This window comes from Phocoena sinus, chromosome 1 (genome assembly GCF_008692025.1).
Source record: "Phocoena sinus isolate mPhoSin1 chromosome 1, mPhoSin1.pri, whole genome shotgun sequence".
Classification (NCBI taxonomy): Eukaryota; Metazoa; Chordata; class Mammalia; order Artiodactyla; family Phocoenidae; genus Phocoena; species Phocoena sinus.
This window is the reverse complement of record NC_045763.1, coordinates 7,614,282-7,638,989: the sequence shown is the minus strand read 5'-3', so window position 1 is coordinate 7,638,989 and position 24,708 is coordinate 7,614,282. Positions and strand designations below refer to the sequence as shown.

Below are 24,708 nucleotides of genomic sequence, written 5' to 3'. Positions count from 1 at the left end.
GTGTCACCCCATGCAATTGTTAAGTTAAATGTTGAAAGTGAGACCACACTTGAAGACACGCGTCCCTTTAAAAGGGAAGGTGGGTGTTCAGACCAATTCTCATTTTGCCTAAAAGGGGCTGTTTCTCTCTATACTCTCTCCAGACAGCCAGATTAGCAGACATAGTCAGACTTCCTATAGAAACATTTTAATCAAGGGCACCCTTCTCCCCAGAAAAATGCACTCACTACCAATACAAACAGTCTTCTAAGTTTAACCCACAGAGGACCATCCCTGGGCTCTCTGTGCTCGGAGGATCCAGGTTAGACAGGCCCCCAGTTCAAGAGTCGGCCTAACTGCTTCAAAGGTAGCAATACTCCCAGCTCCAAGACTCAGGAAGACCACGCCTCTAAATGTTTTGCAACCTCGTCCATTTCAGATTTTTCAGGGGTCCTGGGTAAATCGGTCTCACCAAGGATTCCGCCCCATCTGGCTGCTCCCATTTTTAAACACAGACCCGTGCGTGGGAGAGGCCATTATTTTTACGGGATCACTGTGCTTCTGGAGCAGCTAGGGACAGGCAGAGTTGCTTTACCGCAACGCCGGGTCCATCCTTAACCCGGGCTCCGCCCTCAGGCCGCCTCCTCATCCGAGCCCCCGCCCCTCCTCCCCCGCCAACCCCCGACCCGCTCCACCCCTTTGCTCTGAGAGCCGCTCGGCCACTGCCCGCGACCGGGTTCCACCTGCCCATCTCGTGGCTCCGCCCCGGGGCCACTGGTCCCGCCCCCTTCCGAGGGGCCCAATGAGCGTGCCCGAGCACTCCGCAGCCCCCCTACTCAACTGGAATCCCCGCCCTCTGTCCGATTTAACCAATGAGAGCCACAGGGTGTTCCTGGCCACGCCCACCACATCATCAGGTCACGCCCCCGGCGCCCGGCCCCCCACGGGGCGTTGCCTTGGCCGCGCCTTCGCCGCCCGAGCGGAGCCAGATGCCGCCCCCTCCGCCGGTCCCTCCCCCGGCGGCCTGGCGCCTCCCTCCTTCCCCGCCGCGGTGACTCACTGAACGGGAGGCGGAGGCTGAGGCGGTTGATCCCGTTGCTGCTGCTGCTGCTGCTGCTGCTGCTGCCGCCGCCGCGGCTGCTCGGGCTGTGCGCGCCCCGGAACAGGCCGCCGCGCGCCGCTCTCGGACCCGCAGCCCCCGCCCGCCCGGCCGGGTCGGGCGGCCCAGGTAAGCGCCGAGGCCGGCCCTCGCCCTCAACGCCTGGGCCCGCGCCGCGCCGGGGCTCGGGGGAGCCGCCGGCCCTTTGTCTCTCGGGGAGGGGCCGTGGAGGGCGCCCCCGACCCCGCTCGGACCCACCGGCCGGACCCCCGGCACGGCGCCCTGGTCTGGGCCGGGCCTCCTGCCCCACCTGGCCCGCGCTGCTCCTGCCACTCGCCGCCCCCGCGACAGACCACCATCCAGCGGTCCTCAACCCCCCTTACCCCGGGGATCGCCTCCACAGGTGTCCGAGCCATCCACTCTGTTGCTCACCCCACCGCGTTGGCGGGGTTGTCACCGTCTGTCGGCACTCCAGGTCCCGTGCTCTCTTGTCTCTTCCCTCACCTGCGCCCTGCTCTCAGCATCCTGACCGCCTGTATAGAGCCCTCCCATATTTTCCCAAACTAAATGCTGCCAAGGTCTGGTCACTGAGCCACGGTTCCTCTCCCTAGTCTGGTTGAACTGTCGTGTCCCCATCCCACCTCTCCTAGTGAGTGTTCCTAGACGGTGCACATTGTAGGCATACATCTCACCTGTATGGCAGGTGTGTGTATGTGAACCTGCAAGATTAACCACTCAGAGCCCCAGACTGCACTTCTCGCCTCCTTTCCATCATCCCCACCCCGACCACTTTCCTTTTTCTTGAACCTGGTAACCGAGACACTAAGGTCTGATACCCAACCTCTGTTAGGCCCCGCATGCCTGCCTCTCTCGTGTGTGCTGAACTTGTCTGAGCAGTACCTGCTGTCAGGTTAGCCCCTGGGAAGGCCCAGGAGGCCTGTGTTGGCCGCAGATGAAGAGTTTTATGAATAGTGAGATGTGAGGCTGGCAGCACCTCCTATCTGAGAATCTGAGTACACTATAGCTGTTAATTACTTTGTCTCCTGTCACTCACACTACTTAGGGAAGTGTGCCTGGCCGACGGCTGGGTAAACTGAGGCACAGGGTGTGTGGGCAAGGGACCTGGAGGCAAGTCAGTGTTTGTCCTGAGGTTCTGCTCCCAAGTATCTTGACTCTTAGCTCCCTGCTACAACTACTGGGCTCTAGTTCCTGGCTTTAGACTCTAAGTGATACTGATCTCTTGGGCCATTAAAGTGTCCAGAGAGACCAAGTTTCCTTTGATTTAAAGCAGGACTTTGAATTATAAATAAAGGTGCTGGCTGTTAAATGCCAGTGTGTCATTCATGGTTTCCTGGTGGAGTGAGTGGTCCTTGTGTATGTGTCAGGCAGCTTTCCAAGCACCGGGGGCTACAGTGGTGAAGAGAGACACAGCCCCTGCCCTCCTGTAGCTGACCTTCTGAAGAGGAGGGATTAAACAAGTAAGTGGACAAAATAATTTTAGTCATGGTAAGTGCTGTGAAGGTGGGAAGAGCCAGATTGGATTTTATTCCAAGTGCAGTTAGAAACCACAGGTGGATTTTAAGTAAAGAGGTGATAAGATCTGATTTGTTTTCAGAGATCATTCTGGCTGCTCTATTGAGACTGGATTGTAAGGAGCAGGGATACTAATTGGGAGACAGACTGTTGCCGCTTCCGGTCAAGGGATGATGGTGGCTTGGACCAGAGTAGGGGTAGCAGAAGTGAACAGGTAAAACCAGTCTGCTCCCCCTGAGACAGGCTCAGAGCTTTAAAGCAAAACTTCAGGGAACACCGACTTCGAGTTATACTTCTGGCAGAGAATTTCTAGACCTGACCAAGCTCAGGTTTAGCTCAGCAAACCTTACTCAGCACCTGCTGTGGGCCAGGTACTGTGCTAAACTCTAGAGATACTGATGTGAACAGGGTGAATAGGGAGCAGTCTCCACGTTCTAACAGGGTGCTCACAGAAACGTCACCCACCCCCTCCTTGAGGGAAGAGGGTTTGTAGGCTTAAAAATCAGTTTGAGGTGGAGGAGGGCAGAACACACTAGGCTTCATTCCCACATCTGGCTGCATTATTTAAATGAGAGCATTATTGCCCTGCCTCTGCTGTAAGATGTTGCCCAAAGATATTGGGACTGATCTCATGGTGGGTGGGAGAGCAGCTCAGTGGCCGTGAACTTGAACCATTAACCAGAATAAAACTTGATCTCCACGTTGCTCCAAGTCTGGGCTGTCAGAACACATCTGAGCTATAAAGGACCGTGGGGCCGGGCCCCTCTTACGGTTGGGCACCTGTGGTCCCTAGAGAATGAGTAACTCTTTTGAAATCCCATAGCTGTTAGTACATTTGCTAATGGTATCTGTCACTTTCTATCTCTCAGCTTCGTATGCACTTGCATGACCCTGAGCTTTCTGAGGCCAGGGTCTCTATTGGATTCAGCTTTTCCATCCCTCACAGCATCTAGATCCTGCCCCAAAAGTACACTCATCAAGTACGGGTTGACTTGCCTGGGTGTCTCACAGCACCTAAAACTAGAGCCCAGGAATCCTGACCCTGTCCATGTCTTTTCATTAGATTCCTCCTCAACCAGAGTGCACCACGGGGGTCAACCCAGCAGACTCCATGTCACTGAGCTCACAGCCCCTCCTTGATGGGTCTGCTCTCTCTCCAGCTCTGCCTACAAGGAACAGCTGCTGAGGGCGCTGACCAAGTAGTTACTCGACACTCGGCAGATAGGAAGCATAGCTCTTAATCAGAGCATGGACTTCATACCAAGACTATCTGGGTTTGGGTCTTGGTTCTGCCATCATGAGCTTCGTGACCTTCAGCAAGTAACTTAACCTCTCTGTGCCTCAGTTTCCCCACCTATAAAATATTAATACTTCACGGAGTTGTTGGGAGGCTTAAATTAAGTAATACCTATTAGATGCTTAGAACAGCACTGAGCACCTTGGTATGGCTTGGTTGAAGCAGTAGCTGTTATTTCACCATTATTTTTTTATCTGATTTTTATCTCCCATCAGAATTTAAGCTCTTTTAGGGCAGAGATTTTGTCTTTTTTTTGGTCTACAGTTAGACTTTGTAGGCACGCAATAAATATTTCTTAAATTGTATTGCCTATTGAACACCTACTGTGTGCCAGGCACTGTTGTAGATGCTGGGGATATAGCCAAGAACAAGATCACCAAGTTGCGTGATCTAATGAAGTTTACATTCTAGTGGGAGAGACAGACGGTAAACAAGTACACAAGTGAACAAAATAATGTAGGATGGTGAAAAGAGATGCACGGAGAATAAAACAGGGCAATGAGATGGAGAGTGCCTGGGTCATAATTTTAACGAGCTCTGAGGAGGTAACTTTGAATGGAGACCCTGCAGATGGGCAGAGAGGACAGTAGAAGCAAGAAGCCTATGGCGGCTGGAGCGTACTGAGTGAGGAGGTGGCAGGAGTTGGGTCTGTGGCCACAGTGAGGAGTTTGGATCTTACTCTTCTATTCTGAACAGTGGGAGGTCACTGCACAGGAACCTTTCCTGGGGGTCCATCCTAGGAGAAAGACCCGGACGATTGGAAGAGCAGTGAGCAGGCTCTCCTTGTCCTGGGAAGGCTTTTGGAGGCCATCAGTGTTGCATTTATTCCCCTCAGGTTTCTCATGTCTCTGACCTAGGTACCCAGGAGATGTGGGATCCATCAGCTAACTTAAGGAAGTTCCAGGTGTGTGTGTCTGTGTGTCCTGCAGATTCCATCAAGCCACCTTTCTCCCCTGAGTATGTAGGTAATCGGTTAATGTTTCTTGAGTTGAATGAATGAGCATCGCCAGCTCTTAGCATCTTGTCCTGTACAGCGGCTTGTCCTGTTCTCTGCATAAGGAAAAGCTTCTTGTCATGGTAGTGACTCTGGCGTAACCTTGGAGTTTTGCTGCTGTTCTTATGTGCATCAGGGACCCCCACATACCTGTGTGTCACGGTGTCTTCACAGTGTTTTGTTTTGTTTTGTTTTTTCGGCTGCACCGCTCGGCTTGCAGGATCTTAGTTCCCTGGCCAGGGATTGAACCAGGCCCTCGGCAGTGAGAGCACGAGAGTCCTAACCGCTGGACCACCGGGGAATTCCCTGTCACAGTGTCTTTGTTGGAAGTGTACCAATATTGACTGGGCAGCTTTCCTCCCCCCCGACCCCATCCCCATTTCTCTACCAGTCCCCTGCTGAGTACCACCAGGCCACACTGTCACCTCGGAACACTTCCTGTATCATTATTTCATGTACACTCCTGCACGTCACTTGATCCAAGTATGGTGGTACCTAGAAAGCATTGGCTGTCTTTAGTCTGGGCTGAGTGGAGTTGGGAAGCTCAGCAGAAATGGAGTTTCAAACCCAGGAGTTCAACTCACCAGGAATCCAAAGTTGGCCTCTTCAGACTGAGGGCAGTTGGCCAGCCTTTCAAATCCTCACTCAGGCATCCCCTTGTCTGTCAGTGTCCGTGATGCCAACCTGCTCTGCTAACCTTGAGCGGCCAGTGAGAGTTGGTAGGAATCAAATAGGACTTTTGTGCTGCAAGTCACTCTCAGGGTTCTGGCGTATTTCAGTGGCCGAATCGGAAATGGTTGTTAGTCACGTGTTGCCTGTCTCCTTGTAAAAACTAAACCCGGAGTGGGTGCAACCTTTTTCTCTTGTTACTGATGTTCTTTCTTTTGTTTTTGTTTTTTTTCACTATGAGAGTGATACGTACCCATTTAGAAAATGAATGATGACATTTTCTGTACTTTTTCTCATTTAGTCTTCACTGTAGTTTCTAAGTAGCATTATTACCATTTTGCATATTCAGAAGCTGAGGCCTGGAAAGGTTAAGTACAATAAGCTGTTTGAAGTGAAGATAGTTGGGAACAAAGTCAAGATTCAGACCCAGTTGGTGGGACTCCTGTGTGTGAGTTCTGGGCACCATATTAGATGCTGCCTTGCAGCAGAAAGAACAGAGAAGAAAAGACATCTCCCTTAAGCCCAGCGTGGATGACGTTGTGAGGGTGCCCAAGAGTTAGCGCACTGGCTGCTGCAAAGAGTTTGAATCCTATGCCTCTTCCCTGTCTCATCTGACCTTGGGCAAACTAAGCCACCTCCCTTTGCCTTACTTTCCTCAATTGTAGATGGGGATAATGATCCTTGTGCCTTAATAGCTCCCAGGGGCATTGTGATGTTTGGGCCAAAGTGCTTTTGAACTTCCTTTATGAAAGGGCACTGAGCCCCAACTGCTTATACTCTGTCATTAAAGACCTATTATGTCCTGATCCTCCGCAGAGCCTTGTTAAAGGGGGAAGACAACAGCCCCCAGAGGGAAAGGTGTCCTTCTGTGGGGGGGGGGTTTCCTCCTTCCAAAGTTTCTTAAGGATTGAAGGTCATGAAAGTTTCTCCATTTTTCATGTTCATGTTCTGTAGAAGCTTCTGGAAGCAGCATGTAAACTGTGCATCGTAACAGGTTCGAGGACCGTTGATGGCAGGGCAGAGAAGGGGGTTATAGGGCTTGGTTTCTGATCCTGGCCGTGATGTCTTTGTAATATAAACCAAGAACACAGAGATAGCAAGAGGTGATGACTATCTTCCATTCATCCTTCCTTTCCTCCTTCCTCCTAATAACTCACTGATTCAAGTAATAAATATTTACTGAACTTTTATTACGATCTGGGCCCCATGGTAGGCCCTGGGAATACTTTGGTGAGCAGGGTAGAATTAGTTCTTATCATACAAAACTTAGAGTCTAGGGCCAAGAGGCTTATTATCTAGTTGGGAGTCGTGTGACTAAAGCAAGAACATGTTGGTGAGTGTTTTGAACTCTCAGGAGGAGAGTCAGGATATAATTTCCAGATGTCCACATCAGCCGCATGGGTACCTGCCCTGGACGGACATTACGGTGGAGGGTTGGGTTTGGCTTCCCAGAAGAGCAGGGGAAGAGTTAGTAGATTGAAGCCCTTGTGTGTCACACTTAACAAAAGCTGTGCTAGTGTGGGCGTCTGTAGAAACAGTTAGCACCTTGGCAGTCCCAGTTAGTAAGAACTACGTTTCCACTTAAAGGCTTATTAACCCTTTGTTACCTGAGTTCAAGTCAGGGAAGAACGATCATGGCATTGAGCTCTTTCCACAGTTTTTTTTTTCAAATAAATTTTATTTATTTATTTTTGGCTCTGTTGGGTCTTCGTTGCTGCGCGTGGGCTTTTCTCTAGTTGCGGCGAGCGGGGGCTGCTCTTCGTTGCTGTGTGTGGGCGTCTCATTGCGGTGGCTTCTCTTGTTGCAGAGCACGGGCTCTAGGCGTGCGGGCTTCAGTAGTTGTGGCACATGGGCTCCGTAGTTGTGGCGCATGGGCATAGTTGCTCTGCGTCATGTGGGATCTTCCCGGACCAGGGCTCAAACCCGTGTCCCCAGCATTGGCAGGCGGATTCTTAGCCACTGCGCCACCAGGGAAGTCCCCACAGCTTTCTGAAGTTATGCCATCAATCCAGTGCCTTTCTTATGAGAAGACCATCAGTGCTTGTCTCTCTGGAATTTCCTGCCTGCCTGTCAGGTCTCCCTTGGCCAACTTTGGAAAGCAGGCATACGGAGGCAGGCAGGCTGTGGGGCTGGCTGCATCGGTGCTCTTGGCATGGTGCCAGGGACACCTCTGTCTGTGAGCCCCCGTTGGGGTCAGTTTATGCAGAGTGGGGTGGGGGGAGGGTTCTTTCTTCCCCAGGTCTGCCCAGCCACAGGCCTCAGGATCCCTCCAAAGAGCGCGGTCAGGGAGGCCCAGCAGTTTCTGCAAAAGCACCCAATGTTCTTCCACTAGCCCTCAGGCCAGAGCTGGGGTGGAGAGGGCACAGGGCTGGCAGAGGCGCCTGCCCACATCCAGAGCGAGAGGAAGGTGCCAGGACAGGGCTCTGCTCCCGGGCAATGTTGCTTTCACCAGCCCCTGCAGTGTCACTACCTTCCTGGTGCTGACCAGGTGCCCCTTCAGTCTGGAGGGCCTCAGAACCATCCAGCATCTGATCAGGAGGAAAAGGCCAGTCTGGAGAGGAGACCAGGTCACTCAGTGCCCCTGGACTTGTTCTTGTGTGGTCGGAGCCCACGGTGATGCCGGTTCAGCTGGGAGAATGTGACCCACTTCCATCTTCTCTCCCACGTGGAGAGCTGGGGGGGAGACTTTTGGAGACCAGCTCCAATTAAGGCTTTTTCAGCCTGAGTATCTCCTGAGTATCCAGCCCACATGTTTCCTGCTGCTGGAATCCTGTGGTCCGTGTCCCTGAACTGAATAACAACTCCAAAACAGATGAAGTTACCGCCTTGTCGTTCTGAAGTTCTGGCTTCCACAAGCGGGGCTTCCTTTGGGGGTCAGGGTCCCTTTTGGATTCAGACACCTTTCACAGTGTGGGCCCCACCCTTGTTCTTCCAGCGAAATCACCTGGTGAACCAGGGGCCCAGTTTCCAAAGAGATGGATTAGCCTTGACCTCCCTGCCCAGACCAAGGCCTCCCCGCCCCCTGCCCCAGGCAGCCCTGGCTTCTGACAGACCGATCCATCCTGACCCTTGTCCTCACGGTATGTCCTTCTGCTGCAGGAATATGAACTAAAATGTGTTTCGGACCCTCTAGGTTTCTTCCATTCTCTCCAGGTAGAGAGCATTTGAATGATTTTCCGTTTATAATTTTATGTTTCTCCTGCGGCAGGGCTGGGGGGAGGGGCGTGTGGATGAAGACAGTTTAAACACACGAGGCTGTGGGTGCTGCCAAGATGATCTGGAGATTTTAAATGGTAAGGGGGTAGTTCTGAGCCCCTGAATGATGCAGTCTTACTTACTAAGGAAGGAGCAGAGGTGATAGAGAAACTGCCAAGGTCAGGTCCGCTAAGCTGTGATCTCAGACCTCAGTGAGCGCCGTTTCCCGCTATGTGCTCCACAGCCGATCGCTGGAGTTGCAGGAGGATGGGGTGCTGGTGATTTTTAGGGGGAGCACGGTGGGGCCTACAGGCTGGTAAGCTGGCTTACGGGTGTCTCTCCAGGGCCCTGGCTCTACTTTCTTGTGCAGAACAGCCTTCCGGAGCTTACAGTGGGACGTGGTGGGGCAGAGTCAGCCAGCACAGGGGCAGAGTCCTTCAGCTCTACCCCAGGGAAGCTGCTGCTGCCACCTGAGAGCCATCACTTTACGTCTGCTCCGGGACTGGCTGTCCACCCTCACCTCCCGTCTCCGAGGAAGAGAAGAGCTCTCGCAGGCCTGTGAGCGATGGTGGCAGAGCTTGGGTGCTCAACAGCGGCCACGGCACTGGACTGGCTGGCTGGGCAACCAGCCACCAAAGTGGAGGAAGATCTTTTATTCTCCTCTTCTGACCCCATTCCACGCCCTTTAAAAAATATACCGTTGGGGGCTTCCCTGGTGGCGCAGTGGTTGAGAGTCCGCTTGCCAATGCAGGGGACACGGGTTCGTGCCCCGGTCCGGGAAGATCCCACATGCCGCGGGGCAACTGGGCCCGAGAGCCATGGCCGCTGAGCCTGCGCGTCCGGAGCCTGTGACCCGCAACGGGAGAGGCCACAACAGTGAGAGGCTCGGCGTACCGCAAAAAAAAAAAAAAAAAAAAAAAAAATATATATATATATACCGTTGGGATTTTTTGGAGTAGGTAATATATACATAGTACAGAACTCAAAAGGCTAATTGTTGAAAACTAAGTCTTCCTCCCTCCCTGAAAGAGGCGCCTCGAAAAAGACACCTGTTAGTGGATGTCTTGTGCATCTTAACCAGAGACCTCCTACACACGTACAAGTGCATCAGGTACGCGCTGACTGCACACGTGCCCGACGTGCGCTATTTTTTTTCCACACTGTAATACACACTGTCGTGCACCTTACTTTTTTCACTTCACGGTAAGTACTGGAACTCATTCTGTTCCACCATCATCTCCGTCGTCATCATTTGGCTAATACTGCTCCACTTCCCCTGTGCTGGGTATTGTTAAAAGTGCTTTGCTTATGTTAATGCGTGTATTCCTCACAGCAAACCTGTGAACTAAGGACTGTTGTTGTCCACAGTTTGCAGATGAGCAAACTGAGGCACAGAGCCATTAAGTTAATGTCAGAGGTCATTTACAGCTACCCCACTCCTTTTAATGGTTCCCTGGCATTCTTTTGATTGGTTATACTTATACTGAGCGATTTGAAAGCAAGTTGTGGGCTTCCCTGGTGGCGCAGTGGTTAAGAATCCGCCTGCCGCTACAGGGGACACGGGTTTGAGCCCTGGTCCGGGAAGATCCCGCATGCCACGGAGCAACTAAGCCCATGTGCCACAACTACTGAGCCTGCACTCTAGAGCCGCGAACCACAACTACTGAGCCCATGTGCCACAACTACTGAAGCCTGTGCTCCTAGAGCCCGTGCTCCACAACAAGACAAGCCACCGCAATGAGAAGCCCTCGCACAGCAACGAAGACCCAATGCAGCCAGAAATAAATTTATTTAAAAAAAAAAAGAAAGCTGAAGAGCTGCCCTTATTAAAAAAAAAAAAAAAAAAGCAAGTTGCAGGTATCAGATACTTTGCATCTCTTAAGGCCATGCTCTGACATTATCCCAATACTGTTTTCAGCCCCAAGGAATTTACTATTGACCCAGCAGTGTTCTCTGATATACAGCCCACATCCAACTTTCCCAACCACGCCCCTCACTTTGGCCTGCACCAGTTTTTAATCTGGGATCCAGCTGAAGATCTCAGCTTCACTAGGTTCCCAAGCTCCTTCCTCTCCCTTAGCCTAGAGTGTTCACTAGCTTTTCTTTGTCTGTCACGACATTAACATTTTTTAAAGTCCAGGACTATTGACTGTTAGTCTGGTTTTCCTTAGAATTAGAGTAAAGGTGAACATTTTGGTGAGAGATGATTGTAGCTGATGTTGTCCACATCCCACTGGAGGCACACAATGCCAACCTGCCCCGCTTCTGGTGAGGCTGGGTTTGTGGATCACTCAGTTATGGAGCAAAGTTTTAAAAGTACAAAATAGTAAGTATATTAAAAGAAAACAGTGGGAGAAGGAAATAATATGAAATGAAATCTGTAAGTTATAAAATAAAAGATGTTAAAATCTGATTACATAAAAATCAAAACTCTGCATGGATAAAATAATATAATCGAAAGAACAATGACAAATTGGGGAAATACGTGTAACAAATATCACAGCCATAGGACAAACTGCCTTAATATATAAAGAGCACTTGTAGATCAACAAGAAGAAGACTGCCAACCCAAGAAAGAAATGGGCAAACAACACAACAGATTGCTCTTAGTGATCTGAAATGATGCTCTATTTCCTCATCAGGAAATGCAAATTAAAACTATAATGATATACCACTTCCCACCTATCAGATTAGCAACAAATCAACTTCTGCCAAGGTATGGGGGAAAACAGGTGTTCTTGCACCATTTTGGTGGGCACATAAAAGGTCACCATGTCCATGGAGGGCAACTTGGCAAAATATTAAACATTTAAACACATGCACCCTTTGCTGTAGCAACTAAGACTGTAGGGATTTACCCTATAGACAGACAAAAGCATAAAGATACATGTAGAGGTTTCCCTGGTGGCACAGTGGTTGAGAGTCCGCCTGCCGATGCAGGGGACACGGGTTCATGCCCTGGTCTGGGAAGGTCCCACATGCCGCAGAGCGACTAGGCCCGTGAGCCATGGCCGCTGAGCCTGCATGTCCGGAGCCTGTGCTCCGCAACGGGAGAGGCCGCAACGGGAGAGGCCACAACAGTGAGAGGCCCATGTACCGCAAAAAAAAAAACAAAAAAACAAAAAAACAAAAAAAAACGATACATGTAGGAAAATACTGCTTCTTAATAGCAATGAAAGAGAGGGAGTTCTCTGGTGCTCTAGTGGTTAAGATTCGGCACTTTCAGGACTTACCTGGAGGTTCAGTGGCTAAGATTCCATGCTCCCAATGCAGGGAGCCTGAGTCGATTCCTGGTCAGAGAACTAAGATCCTGCATGCATGCCGCAACTAAAGATCCCACGTGCCACAACTAAGACCTGGAGCAGCCAAATAAATAAATTAAAAAAAAAAAAAAGATTCGGCACTTTCACTGCTGTGGCCCAGGTTCAATCCCTGGTCAGGGAACTGAGCTCCTGCAGCCAAAAAAAAAAAAAAAAAAAATTGGCTTCCTTGGTGGTGCAGTGGTTAAGAATCTGCCTGCCAATGCAGGGGACGTGGGTTCGAGCCCTGGTCCAGGAAGATCCCGCATGCCGTGGAGCAACTAAGCCCGTGCACCACAACTACTGAGCCTGCATGCCGCAACTACTGAAGCCCATGCTCTGCAGCAAGAGGAGTCACCAGAATGAGAAGCCTGTGCACCACAACGAAGAGTGGTCCCCACTCACCACAACTGGAGAAAGCCCATGCGCAGCAACAAAGACCCAGCACAGCCAAAAATAAATAAATTAAATAAAATAAATGTTAAAAAATATTCAAAAACAATAATAAAAGACAGAAAATTTAAATGCTCAGCAACTTGTTAAAAAAATTCTTTTTTTTTTTTTTTGGCTGCATTGGGTCTTCGTTGCTGTACACGAGTTTTCTCTAGTTGTGGTGAGCAGGGACTACTCTTTGTTGCAGTGCACAGGCTTCTCATTGCGGTGGCTTCTCTTGCTGCGGAGCATGGGCTCTAGGCGCCCAGGCTTCAGTAGTTGTGGCACATGGGCTCAGTAGTTGTGGCTCGTGGGCTCTAGAGTGCAGGCTCGGTAGTTGTGGCGCATGGGCTTAGTTGCTCTGCGGTATGTGGGATCTTCCGGACCGGATCGAACCCATGTCTCCGGCATTGGCAGGCGGATTCTTAACCACTATGCCACCAGGGAAGTCTTGGAACTTCTTTTTTGGGTGAGTTATTCTATTTGGGACTCGGAAGTCTTATGACTGAGTATCTTTCTGGCAGACTTACGTGACTTTTCTAGAAGCAGGTAAGAACCAGTGCATTGGTGCCTATATTTTCTGTTTTTGTTTTGTTTTAACATTGTGTCATGTGCTCCAGGTAAATTTGCGAGGAAGTTTAGTTCTCTGAGACTTAAAGTCTTAATCCTCAGGAATACCATCAAACTAATGTGTAGTGTAACTAACCTCTCTCTCTCCTGAACCTCCATATAAGCTTTTTCCTCTCAACTGAGAGTTTTTGCAGGAGGTCAGATTTTGCTTGCATTTTGTGGATATGGGCTTGTGAAAGGTCCTGGGTTTCATTTTATGAAATTTGACAGTCTGAGGTGAATAGCTGGCCTGTAAAACCAGGAGTCTTTTTGCCAGAGGAGAGCTCACAGGCCAGTTTTGCTGGGAGCTTCCTCTCCCTCTCTGTGACTTGGTGACTAATGGTTTCATGGCTTTCGGGGTGGAGGATGTCATTACAAATGGATGATGGGGCTTTGGCTTCTGAACTGGATTATCTGGGTGTGCTGAGTGGGTGGGGAGCAGAATATGCCATCCCAAAATATACCACTTTGGCATATTGATTATTTTGAATTATAGTTTCCTGAGAAACAGCCAGTGCAAGAAGGGCCCTCTGACCCTCCTTTATCCCCCTGAAAGCAGGAAATAAATCTCCCATATGAAAGGTACCTTCCCTGTACCAGGGGGTAGAAGGCATCCTTATCACCAGAGACAGGGGATTCAAGGCTGAGAAGGCTGTATAAACAAACCTTGTTACTTCCTCACTAATTTACTACCCCAAGCCCAAGCTTCTTTGTCTTGTCAATTCTTCACAAATTTATCGTTTCTTTGTCTAAAAGATATAAAAGATGCCTGCTCTGGTCACTTCTTCAAGCCACATATCTTTGGGGCTCCCATATGTATGAAATTAAATTTGTTTTTCTCTTGTTAATGTCTCCTGTCAATTTAATTATTAGACCAACCAAAGACCTTAAAGGGAAGAAGGGAAAAGTTTTCCTCCCCTATACTGGTCTGGGTGTTTGTGTGCAGCCCACTGGGATTGGGGGTAGTTTCTTTCTTAGAGCTTTCACACAGGCCCCTAAGGCCTCCCATCCATTTCTGTCCACTCTCCTGAGCTCTTCCACAGTGGCCCTGGCCCTGAGCAGGTGACTGTGGGTGGATTCCTGCTGTTTGGGGCGCTGTGTTTTCCCGTCTCCTCAGAGCCTGTGCATTTTCCCTGATCATCCCTCCCTTCCCCTCCAGCCTCCAGCGTCATTGTCTCCAGACTGGATGAGTTTTGTGACCCATCAGAAGTTCTCATCTTCATGCTACTTCCCCAGCAAGTTAATGGAATGAACACATGTAGATTCTGAGGTTGCCTCTGTTTACAATCTTTTTTATTTTGATTATTAGCTTGTTAAACATTTAGGGAGGAAGGAAACTGAGTGTTCAGCAGCCTCTTAGGGGGAGGTTTCCTTCTTCCTTGGATTATTTTTTGTTCTGAGGTGGCTGGGGGGAAAGGAGAGGGAAGGTCACGGCCTGTGTCACGGAGCAGAAGCAGTTATCCAAACAAACAAACAGTGTGGCTTATGTGACATGAGGGTGTAATGAATGCTTGCAGTGTATTGCAGTAGTATGGATATGTGTTCGAGGTAAACAAACATAGCTTTATTTTTATGCAAATTAACACGTACCTGTACGCTGAAAGCCTATAGGAAAGAGGAGGCAGTAATCCTAAAACTTATGTTCTTAAGAGTTTATGAGAAGCTTCACCCAGAAAGCCAGGCCTGGGGCCTCTCAGCTGGGTCCTGAGGACAGCCATCCCCAGAGCTGGGCAGTGAGGAGGGGGCTGGCTCTGGAGGCCACCCCAGGGAGACTGAGCCCTCGCCCTGCGAGCATCCCAATTGGTTTCAGGACCTAATTCTCGCAACAGGAAGCTGGAGGCCTTTCTGGCCCCATTCTGAGGGGATACAGTGAGCCTGGTCCGGGAAACTTATTTATTTGAACCAGTTATAGGAGACTTCAACGGAGGGAAGGGATGGAGGGATAGTGGGGGCAGAGCTGGAGAGGGCGGTGGTCCTTGAGCAGCCCACCTGCTGGCAGGCATCGGAAGACCTGGGCCGCCTTATCTGGGCCTGCCCCTGAGAACAAGGCTTGTCCCCTTCGGCAGGAGGCTGGTGTGAACGAGCCCATCTGGCTCTGAGTGAAGGGACCTTATGTAGCTCCTGATAAATAAACGGCACTGTGTCAGTTTTTCCCCTTCCTCTTTAAAAAAAAAAACAGCCCTGCCACCAAAAAACAACAACTTTTAAATTTCCCAATTTAATTAACGTTTTAAATGGTGACCCTGTAAGAATTGGCCTAGCTGTGGGCAGTGGGGTTGATGGAGCTTCTGTGGGTTAAAATTTCCATTCTGGCCTCTTTCTCTGGAGGTGACCCAAGGTCTGTGAAACCTGGCCTGGCTCCTTCCCTGGGATTATTAGGCTTGGAACTGGTCCTTCTGGCCCAAATTTGACTTCAGCCTGATCCCTAAGAAGGCTGACCAGCAATGCAGATTGAGTTTTCTCTTTGGGGGGGTGGTGGTGGTGGGTTGTCAGCACGCTGGGGGCATCTCAGATGTTGATCTAGGTCACAGGAGAGAAAAGGTGTCCTTCTGCCACCAGCCTGCACAGGTGAGCTTTTGACACTGCCAGGTGCCGCTCAGCCCGCGGTGAAGGCCGTCCAGCTTGAGAGAGCCTGCCTAGGAGTGGGAGGCGGTGCTTGCACCCGCTCAAGCGCTGGGAGTGCCTGCCCTTACATCCACTCATAAATAGACAAGGGCTCTGGAGTCTGCATTACCCACCCCCTTGGAACCTGCAAGAGGCCAAAGGTCAGACTGAATCAGAGGAAAATCCGGAGCCGGATTTTGTAGGCACACTGGTTCCTGATTTCAGGTCTCAGGCTCCGGCTTGGCCAGGTTCCAGGGCTCCAACTGTTCTCTGGGAAGGAAAAAAGAATCTCTTTTTAAATTAGGTCAGAAGATGCCTTTCTTTCCTTCTGTCCTTGTCCCCCTGCTGTGCAGGGATACAACCACCACCTGCACGTCCCTCGGTAAGAACTACAGAGCTTAAGGACTTCGCCTGGGATCCGAGTGTCCCAGTGCAGCCGAGGAAACTTCCCCGGGCTCCGTGTTCCCTTCCTGTTTGCATTGTGCTGGCTGAACCGCGGAGGCTGTCAGAGCAGGCCTGCCAGGTACACTTGCTTAGCTGTAAAAAGGACTTGAAGAGACAGTGAGCTCTGGGTAACCTTTTCTACCAATCAGGCCAAAATCACAGGATAAAATTTTTTTTTAACCAGAAGTTTTTGTTTTTATTATTATTATTGGCCGTGCCGCATGCGGGATCTTAGTTCCCTGACCCGGGATCGAACCCAGGCCCCCTGCAGTGGAAGCACAGAGTCTTAACCAGTGGACCACCAGGGAAGTCCCCAGAAGTTTTAAACAGACGCCTTTTACCAATCCAGTTACATCAACATTTATTGTCTGTACATGCAGGCTCCTTCAGTTCCTTGATGTCTTAGGTTCTCTGAGGTGAGGACGTTCTGAGGCTGGGGGCTTCCTTCGTGGTTCCCAGGTGAATCTGACATCTGTTCATTCACTTAACTGTGCATGGGACTCCAGATGTGACTGACAGCAGCAGGAACCCACCAGATTCCTCAGCACAGAGCCTACGGTCTTCAAGCTTTTCGAGGGTCCACAAAAATACTGGAGATCTGAAAAGAAAAAGTATCTGCTCCCTCCACTCCTAGGAGTTATATGAGAATTCTATTTAATGAGAGATATGGGTCCATTTTATTATTTATTTGTTTGTTTATTTGGCTGCACCGGGTCTTAGTTGCGACATGCAGGATCTTTAGTTGCAGCACGCGGGATCTAGTTCCCTGACCAGGGACCGCACCTGGGCCCCCTGCATTGGCAGCGCGGAGTCTTAACCACTGGACCGCCAGGGAGGTCCCTGGGTCCATTTTAATACGTCTGTGAGAATAAGGCTGCCTGGGCCCACGAAGGACTTAAACCACCCTGTGGCCTGCCCTCAGAGAGCTTCCAGTTTGGAGGTGGAAATAGAGGCACAGACACCCAGGTGCAGTGCTTGTGCAGTGCTTTGAGTAGAGGAAATTGGGGTGAGTGTGCAAACACAGGCTTCAAAAAGGTAACGATTGAACAGTGAACAGTAAATAGGGAGGAACATTCTAGGCTGAGGGTACAGCAGATGTGAAGGCCAGAGATGCTGAATGAGCCTGGTGCAAGTGGTAATGAAGGTGGCCACCCGGCAGGGCTTCTCATCCTCGGCACTATGGGCGTGGGGCTGGGGGGACGGGGCGCGTCCTGTGCACTGTAGGTGGTTCTTCCCAGCAGCATCCTCCCAGTTGTGACAATCAAAAATCCTCCTTTCTCCAGACATTGCCAAGTGCCCCCATCTGAGAACCAGCACCAAGCAGGGACCGTGGTGGATGGCCAGGGGCTGCCTGCCCGCCCCTGCCCGAGGGTGCAGTGGAGGGAGCCCCTTCCTGTCTAGCGTGCAGGTTTGTGCCTGCCCCCATGTCCTCTGGTTTGTGTGACGCTCCATGTGCAAGAGTGGCTGGCAGGCTCTCTCCGAGGGGAGTCAGGCCACGGAAAGGAAGGTGCACCCCGAAGCCCCATTCCCGGGCTGGCTGGTTTTCTGTGTTGATGCCTTTCCCCCTGTTGTCTGGGCAGCCAGGCAGGGTGGCTGCGCTCTGGATGTTGGGCGGTTTTGAATGATGTCATGTGGATTTGATTTTAATGCTTCGAGAAGTTCACCGAAGGGCCTTCATCAGGGCGGCTCACACCTGGAAGAGAAAGTGCCCTGTTGCTGTGAAGGGGCAGGTGGCAGCTCTGAGGTAGGAGGTGTTGGGAGGGTGGGTGTTGAGAGTTCCGGAATCTCCTGTGCAGCAGACCTGAGGCCGGGGAGGAGGGCCTGTTGGTGTCTGGGCTTCCCAGCTGCTCCCCCGCGGATGAGGGCTGCCCTGGGGCCTCCAGAGCAACTGCAGCCTCTCCTGCTGCGACCCCACTTCCCAGGGGCTTTTTAATGTTTTCCTGACCTTTAATTTTGATTTCAAATCTACAGAAAACTTGGAATAGTGCAGTGAACACACCTGTGCCCTTTACCTGGATTCACCAGTGTTAACCTTTGCCGTATTTGCGCACGCACTGTCTCTGTTCATACTCACGGTCACACATACACACGTTTCCACATACGCACACACACACACACTAACACATGCATATACACATACACGCTCACACACATACACATAAACACACACGTACACAGTAACAAACGCATATACACAGACACAAACACGCACATATACACATAAACACATAAACACACACAAGCACACTCACACACATACACACATACACACTAACACAAACATGCATATACACATACACGCTCACACACACGCACACGTACACACATAAACACATACGCATATACACATACTAACACAAACACACGTACACACATATACACATACACACAGAAACACTGACACAAGCACATACATACACACTCACATGCATAAACACACACATACACACTAACACATGCATATACACACACGCTCACACACATACACATAAACACACACGTACACAGTAACAAACGCATATACACAGACACAAACACGCACATATACACATAAACACACACACAAGCACACTCACACACATATACGCACACACTAACACAAACATGCATATACACATACACGCTCACACACACGCACACATACACACATACGCATATACACATACAAACACACGTACACACATATACACGTACACACAGAAACACTAACACAAGCACATACATACACACTCACATGCATAAACACACATACACATACACAATAACACATACATATACACACACGCTCACACACATGCACACATATACATACAACACTCACACATACACACTGCTATATACATACACACTCACGTATACATGCTCGCACATATACTCACACACATGCATACATATACACACACACTCACACACACACTTTTTTTCCAGAACCATTTCAGAGTAAGTTGCAAGCATTGAGACTTTTCACCCTTAAATACTCAGCCTGTATCTCTCAAGAACCAGGATATTTTCCAACGTATCCACAATATATTCATCACATTCAACACATATAACATTGATACAATACTAATATCTAATAAATACTCCCTATTAAATTTTCTCCAGTTGCCCAATAGCAGCCTATGACTCCCTCACCTCTCCCCTCCCTGGATTCCATCAAGAACCATTCCCTGTATTTAGTTCTTATACTGCCTTATTTCATGTTCTGATTAGCAGTTATTTTGAGTTCTGGCTTGTCTTTTCCCTGTAAAGTGGGTTTTCATTTCAATTTCAGTTAAAATGGCTAATGGGACTTCCCTGGCGGTCCAGTGGTTAAGACTCTGCGCTTCCAGTGCAGGGGGCACAGGTTTGATCCCTGGTTGGGGAACTAAGATCCCACATGCCATGGGGCGTGGCCAAAAAAATAAAATAAAATAAAATAAAATGGCTAATGTTTCTATCAGCTTCTGAACTGGACGGGGCTGATAGGATGGAGAGAAAGCGTGGATTTTCAAATCCAGGCTTGTCACCTGTCAGCTCCATGGCCTTGAGCAGGTTACTTATCTTCTCTGAGCGTTGGTTGTCTCATCTATAAAATGGGAATAATTCCTGCCTTGCAGGCTTGTCGTGAGGACCCCATGTGCTGAACAGGCCTGACATTGTGCCTGGCCCTTAGGAATGCTCTAGCAACCACAGTAATTATCACTGTTGTCCTGCAACTTCACCTGGCTTCACAGAGCAGGAAGGAGCTTTGGGGCAGGTTGGAATTTGGGTTGGTGACCTCAGGACAAACTCCTTATCCCAAGCTCATCACCTAAGAATGGTGCTGCGTCCTGAGCGGCAGAGCCGTCATTACACCTGTTTTGCTCCTGCTGGTGGAGTGCGGTTCAAGAACGCCGAGCCTGGGTCTGGGTGGAGGAGGCCAAAATGTGGAATTTATTAATTAAGGTGGTTGCTCACGAGGCCCTAGAGTCCGGGAGGTTGCGGTTTAATTACTGAAAGTGGGGCTTGTGGCACTTCTCTCTGGTGCCCCAGCTTTGATGTCGCTGGGGGACCTGAGGTGCCACCCCAAGTGGGACTCGCAGCCCGGGCTGCAGATGAGGCTCAGGGCTGCCTTCCTCTGCTGAGCACGTTTCTGTCCACTTACTTGTTTACTGGAGAGCAGTGTAGCATGGGGGGGAGCCTAGACGTTCTGGGTTCGAATCCTGCCCCAGAACGGACTAGGACGGGTGAGCTGGGTGAGCGTAGACTAGTGCCCTCATTTGTAAAACCTTACAGGGATGCTTGTTGCAAAGACTGAATGATTCGTATACGTGGAGGGTTCAGAACAGCGCCCGGCCAACAGCAAGCCAGAATATATGTCAGCTGTTTCTTTAAAGCAGTGTTCTCACCTGGGGGGGATTTTACCCCCCAGGGAGCACGTGGCAAAGTCTGGAGACATGCTTGGTTGTCACAACCAAGGGGGAGGCGCTTTTGGCTGGTAGAGCCCAGGGATGCTGCTAAATAACCTCCCATGGGTGGCACCGTCACCGCAACAGAGAAGTATCCAGTCCAGAATGTCACTAGTGCTGAGGTTGAGAAACCAAGCATTCCGGGCAGCACGTGGAACATGGAAGGAGGTCGTGTTCCTCACCACCCCCACCCTTATCCTTCCTTTGATCTGCTCCCCTCCCCCTCCTCCCCTCGCTGGTGTTCCTCCCACTGTGCCCAGGGCCCCCGTCCAGCTCCCCCAGGCTTCCCCTGGCTCACCTGCTCACCTGACCACTGACACCTCCTTTTCCTCTCAGCCAGCTCGGTTTTTTATCAGAGTACCTATCTCCTTCCTCCTTACTAGGTTATTTACCCACTGATTACTTCTTGCTTATTTCATTTTGTCTGTTCTCCCTTCTCCCTAGAACGTACATAGGGACTTTTGCCTGTTTTTGCACTGCTGTATCCCAGTCCCAGTGAGTGCTCAGAACGTCTGTTGATTGCATGGATGAATGCGTTCCCCAAGGCCACACGGCTGGTACATGACATGCCAGGATGTCAGTTCTTCGCCGTCACCCATGTCGCTCCTTCTTCCCAAAGTGCCCCCCCAGCCCCCCGCCCCATCCAGCGCAGCGTCGCCTAGAAGTGCCCCAGACGTTTCCCGGATCTGGTCAGTCACCACGTTCTGACTCCGTCTCCAGAACGCTTTGTGGATGTGCACGGTGATACCGACTTCATCTGAAGGACGAGCCTGCTCTGTTTCCACCCAGGGGCTTCTCCGTGGCCCTGGGAGCCCAGCCCCAGCTGTTGGCCTGTCCTCAGGGCCGTCACCAGCAGACCGGCAGCTGGCACATCACACCCACACCCCCTCCCGCAGCCGCAGTGCAGTCCAGGCTCCGACACTGCTCCTGTCCCGCAGTTCCACCTGCCAAAGTGTCCCAAGCCCTCCCACCCTCACCGTCCCTTCTCCGTCACCCCACAGCCCAAGCCCGGCCCTCACCTGGCCCAGCAGGGACCTCCCCTCCAGCTTCTCCCCATCTCTCCTCACACCGCAGCCCTCACGCCACAGCCACAGGGGTCTCAGGCTTTACCCGACTCTCCTGCTTGAACCTCTCCTCACCCCGCCCGAGACCCATGTGGTCCAGTACCTTGAGCCCCCTCACCTGCCTCCCTGGCCTCAGCTACACCTTCTTCCTCCAGTTTTCCCAAAGGCCCAGTCTCTTCCTGTTTGAGGACCTTTACACGTGTGTGTGTGTGTGTGTGTGTGTGTGTGTGTCCCCCAACCCAGCTCCTCCTGGCCTGGGTAACAGCTCAGAAGTCACCTCCAAGGGTGCCTGCCCCCAGGGCGAGGTCAGATTCCCAGCTGCGCGTCCTAGGGCACCTTGCACTTACCACCCCCAACCCCTAACCCCCATCATTTATCACCATCTGAGCCTCTGTTTACCAGGGTGTGACTTGATTCATGCCTGTCTCCCCTGCTCACTGGGAGTCATTATCACAAGCATGCTCGCCTGTGTATCCTCAATGCCCAGCACAGGGCCTGGCATATAATAAACAGATGCTCAGTAATTGTTTGTTCAAAGAATGTCTGTTCCCTCTGCCTGCAGCGTGCTTCCCCATCTTCTCTACCAGCAAACTCCTACTAGTCATCCTTCAAGACCCAGTTTCAGGGTCTTCTGCTAGGAGCTGGTCCCTCCCCTTCCTCTGTGTTGCCACAGAGCTTTGCACATCCCCTTACTCTGCCGCTTACTACACTGGGTCGAGGCCCTGGGTTTTTTCCTCTCACCTCTGAGCTGCTCAGGGGGAGGTGCTGGGCACGGCACGTTACGTGCAGTTGGCACTCTTGGAAGTGTTTTTTTTTTAACCTGACCTATCTTTTTGGTTCATTGTTACATATTATTTGTGTTGTTTTCCATTTGCCTTGTGCAGTGTGGTTTCCTCAGCCATTCTGGAAGCTCCTGGAAGGCAGGCTTAGTGTCACAGCCCCACCTTTGTATCTCCTGCTTCCTGAGCCTGACACAGGGCTGTGTTCACCTGGAGAGGTTTTATTCTAGTAAATCTTTCCTGAGTCCATGTCATGTCTACTTAAGGTTACGGTCCCCTTGGCAGTTGAGAGCACTTGACATCCTTTCCCTCATTCTGGACTGGCTAGATAGTTTGTGGCACCCGATGCAGGACCCCTTGTTAAAAGAGTTATTCAGAATTGTAAGACGGCAACAGGAGAGCATTAAACCAAGAGTAGGGCCCTTATGAGTGCTCGGACCTGTGCCGGTGCCCAGGCCTCATACTCATGAAGCCAGCCCTCATCTCCTTGCGTCCTCCGAGGGAGGACACGGTAGAGGTCCTGATTTCCTTTTGACCAGTGGCAAACTGGAGGGCTCAGAGGGCAGTGACTGACCTCAGGTTGCACAGCTGACCATCGACAGAGTAGAACGGGAAACAGAGTCCAGCTCCGGGAGCGTGCTCACTGTCTCCACCGGCTCTGGGGCCCCAGGAGCTTTGGTCCTCGGTTTCCTCCTCTGTAAATTGGGAACATTGACCTGATCATCGGGTGGCAAATGGTCCCATCAGGAGCCACCACATCCCATAGGCGCCGTCTCCTTCAAGTCATGAAGCCAAGGTTCCTCTCTGTTTCTTGGACAGTCCGAGCCCTGTAGACAGTAGGAGGCTAATTGGCTGTTGTGATAGTTGGAAAATTAAAGCCCCTCAGAAGTGGGAGAAGGTTGTCTCTTTTCATCTCTTTTTGAAGGAATGTGGGGACTTGGGTAGAAGGTTCCCCAGGGATCCTTGGTATTTCAGTGTTTTGATGTCTAGAGGAATAAAAGAGCAATTAATCGTTGTAAATGTCTTTCCTGTAGGGTAGGCTGAGGGTGGGGGGGGTGGCAGTGGCGGATGACTGCTCTTCCATCCCAGGGCCATCACTGGTCTAAGGGCTCTGCAGACCAGAGACCCAGGGTCAGAGCAGCATCTCCCTGTAGGGGAGGCTTCTAAATCTCACTTCCTCTGGAAAGCACATTTTCCTCAGCCTCTTGGGTGAGTGAGTAGCAGAGATTGCTGAAGACAGATGGGTTGCAGAGCACCCCTTGGTCCCCTAGAATAGGTTTCTCAATTATCCAAAGACATCTGTCCTCACCGCAGGGCTGAGAGCCTGGAGTCCACCTTTAAACCAAGTGCTCTGAGGCCCACACACCGCAGCGGAGGGGTGGCCGGGCTGCCACGGGCAGGCGAGACTCCGGCCACCCCGCCTGCACCTCCACCCACCATTAGCATCCTCCCTCCTGCCCGGTCAACCTGCAGAGGACCCAGACGATGAGGGTGTGTGTGGAAGGCCAAGGAAGAGAAGAGAATGTTCTCTGATTCCTAGAAGAGGTGTGTTTGGGGCAAGCAGACCTGTGGCCAGACTAGTAGGTTTTAAATTATCTGAATCTGTGGGGTGTGTGTGTGTGTGTGTGTGTGTGTGTGTGTGTATGTAAACTTATGTTTCCATATACAACTACAGATGTTCCCCAGGCACACAAACACCATGCAAGTCCGAGCACAAAGTGGGCGGAGCGCCGAGGTAGCTGTGCCTGGCTTGTCATGTTGTTTGGTGGGTGGGATGCCTTCTCGGGCAGGTGCAGGACTTGCCCATCAGCTGCCCGGAAGTGATTCACTCTGGTCCTCGACATCTCCCAGCACGGCTCTCAATCGGCCTCGGTGACTAACCCAAGGGGAGGAGGGTGTGTAGTGACCTGCTTTGGCAGGAAATGACAGTGCATAGCTGCAGCCAGCACCTTATCCCAGGGTGCTGGTGCAAGTTTCTGGGCTGGCCAGACATACGGATATTTCTAGACCGTGCAGGGCCCTTGGCCACAAGCTTCCCGCCATCTGCCTATATCCCACAGCACTGGCCGTGGCTCCTCCTGCCTCCTCCCATGACCTGACCTGGGTTCTGTGTTTCCACAGGGCTGCACCTTCCTCCTTCTCCCTGGCCACAACCTGCCCGTCACAGTTGAGCACCTGTTTTCCTGAAGGTGATTTCCAGAAGCAGGTAAGGACCCCAGGGGAAGGACGTCTGGTAGAGTGGCCATAGAACGGCGTTGAGGAGAGGGCCTTGGGTACTGGC

The 24,708-nt window shown here is 51.1% G+C and overlaps 1 protein-coding gene across 3 annotated transcripts in view; it reads left to right on the top strand.

The window, feature by feature from the left end:
• The first annotated feature begins 975 nt into the window (after positions 1–975).
• Positions 976–24,708, top strand: part of CTNNBIP1 (catenin beta interacting protein 1) — a 51,734-nt gene continuing 28,001 nt past the window's right edge. Inside the window, exons 1-2 of one of the 3 annotated variants that reach the window (XM_032630913.1) lie at positions 976–1,207; positions 24,549–24,633. The gene's annotated coding sequence lies outside the window, so the exon portion shown is untranslated. Of the gene's footprint in view, positions 1,208–16,137; positions 16,234–23,526; positions 24,634–24,708 lie in introns of those variants that run through there. The other 2 variants (XM_032630931.1, XM_032630922.1) reach the window with 2 other exon arrangements.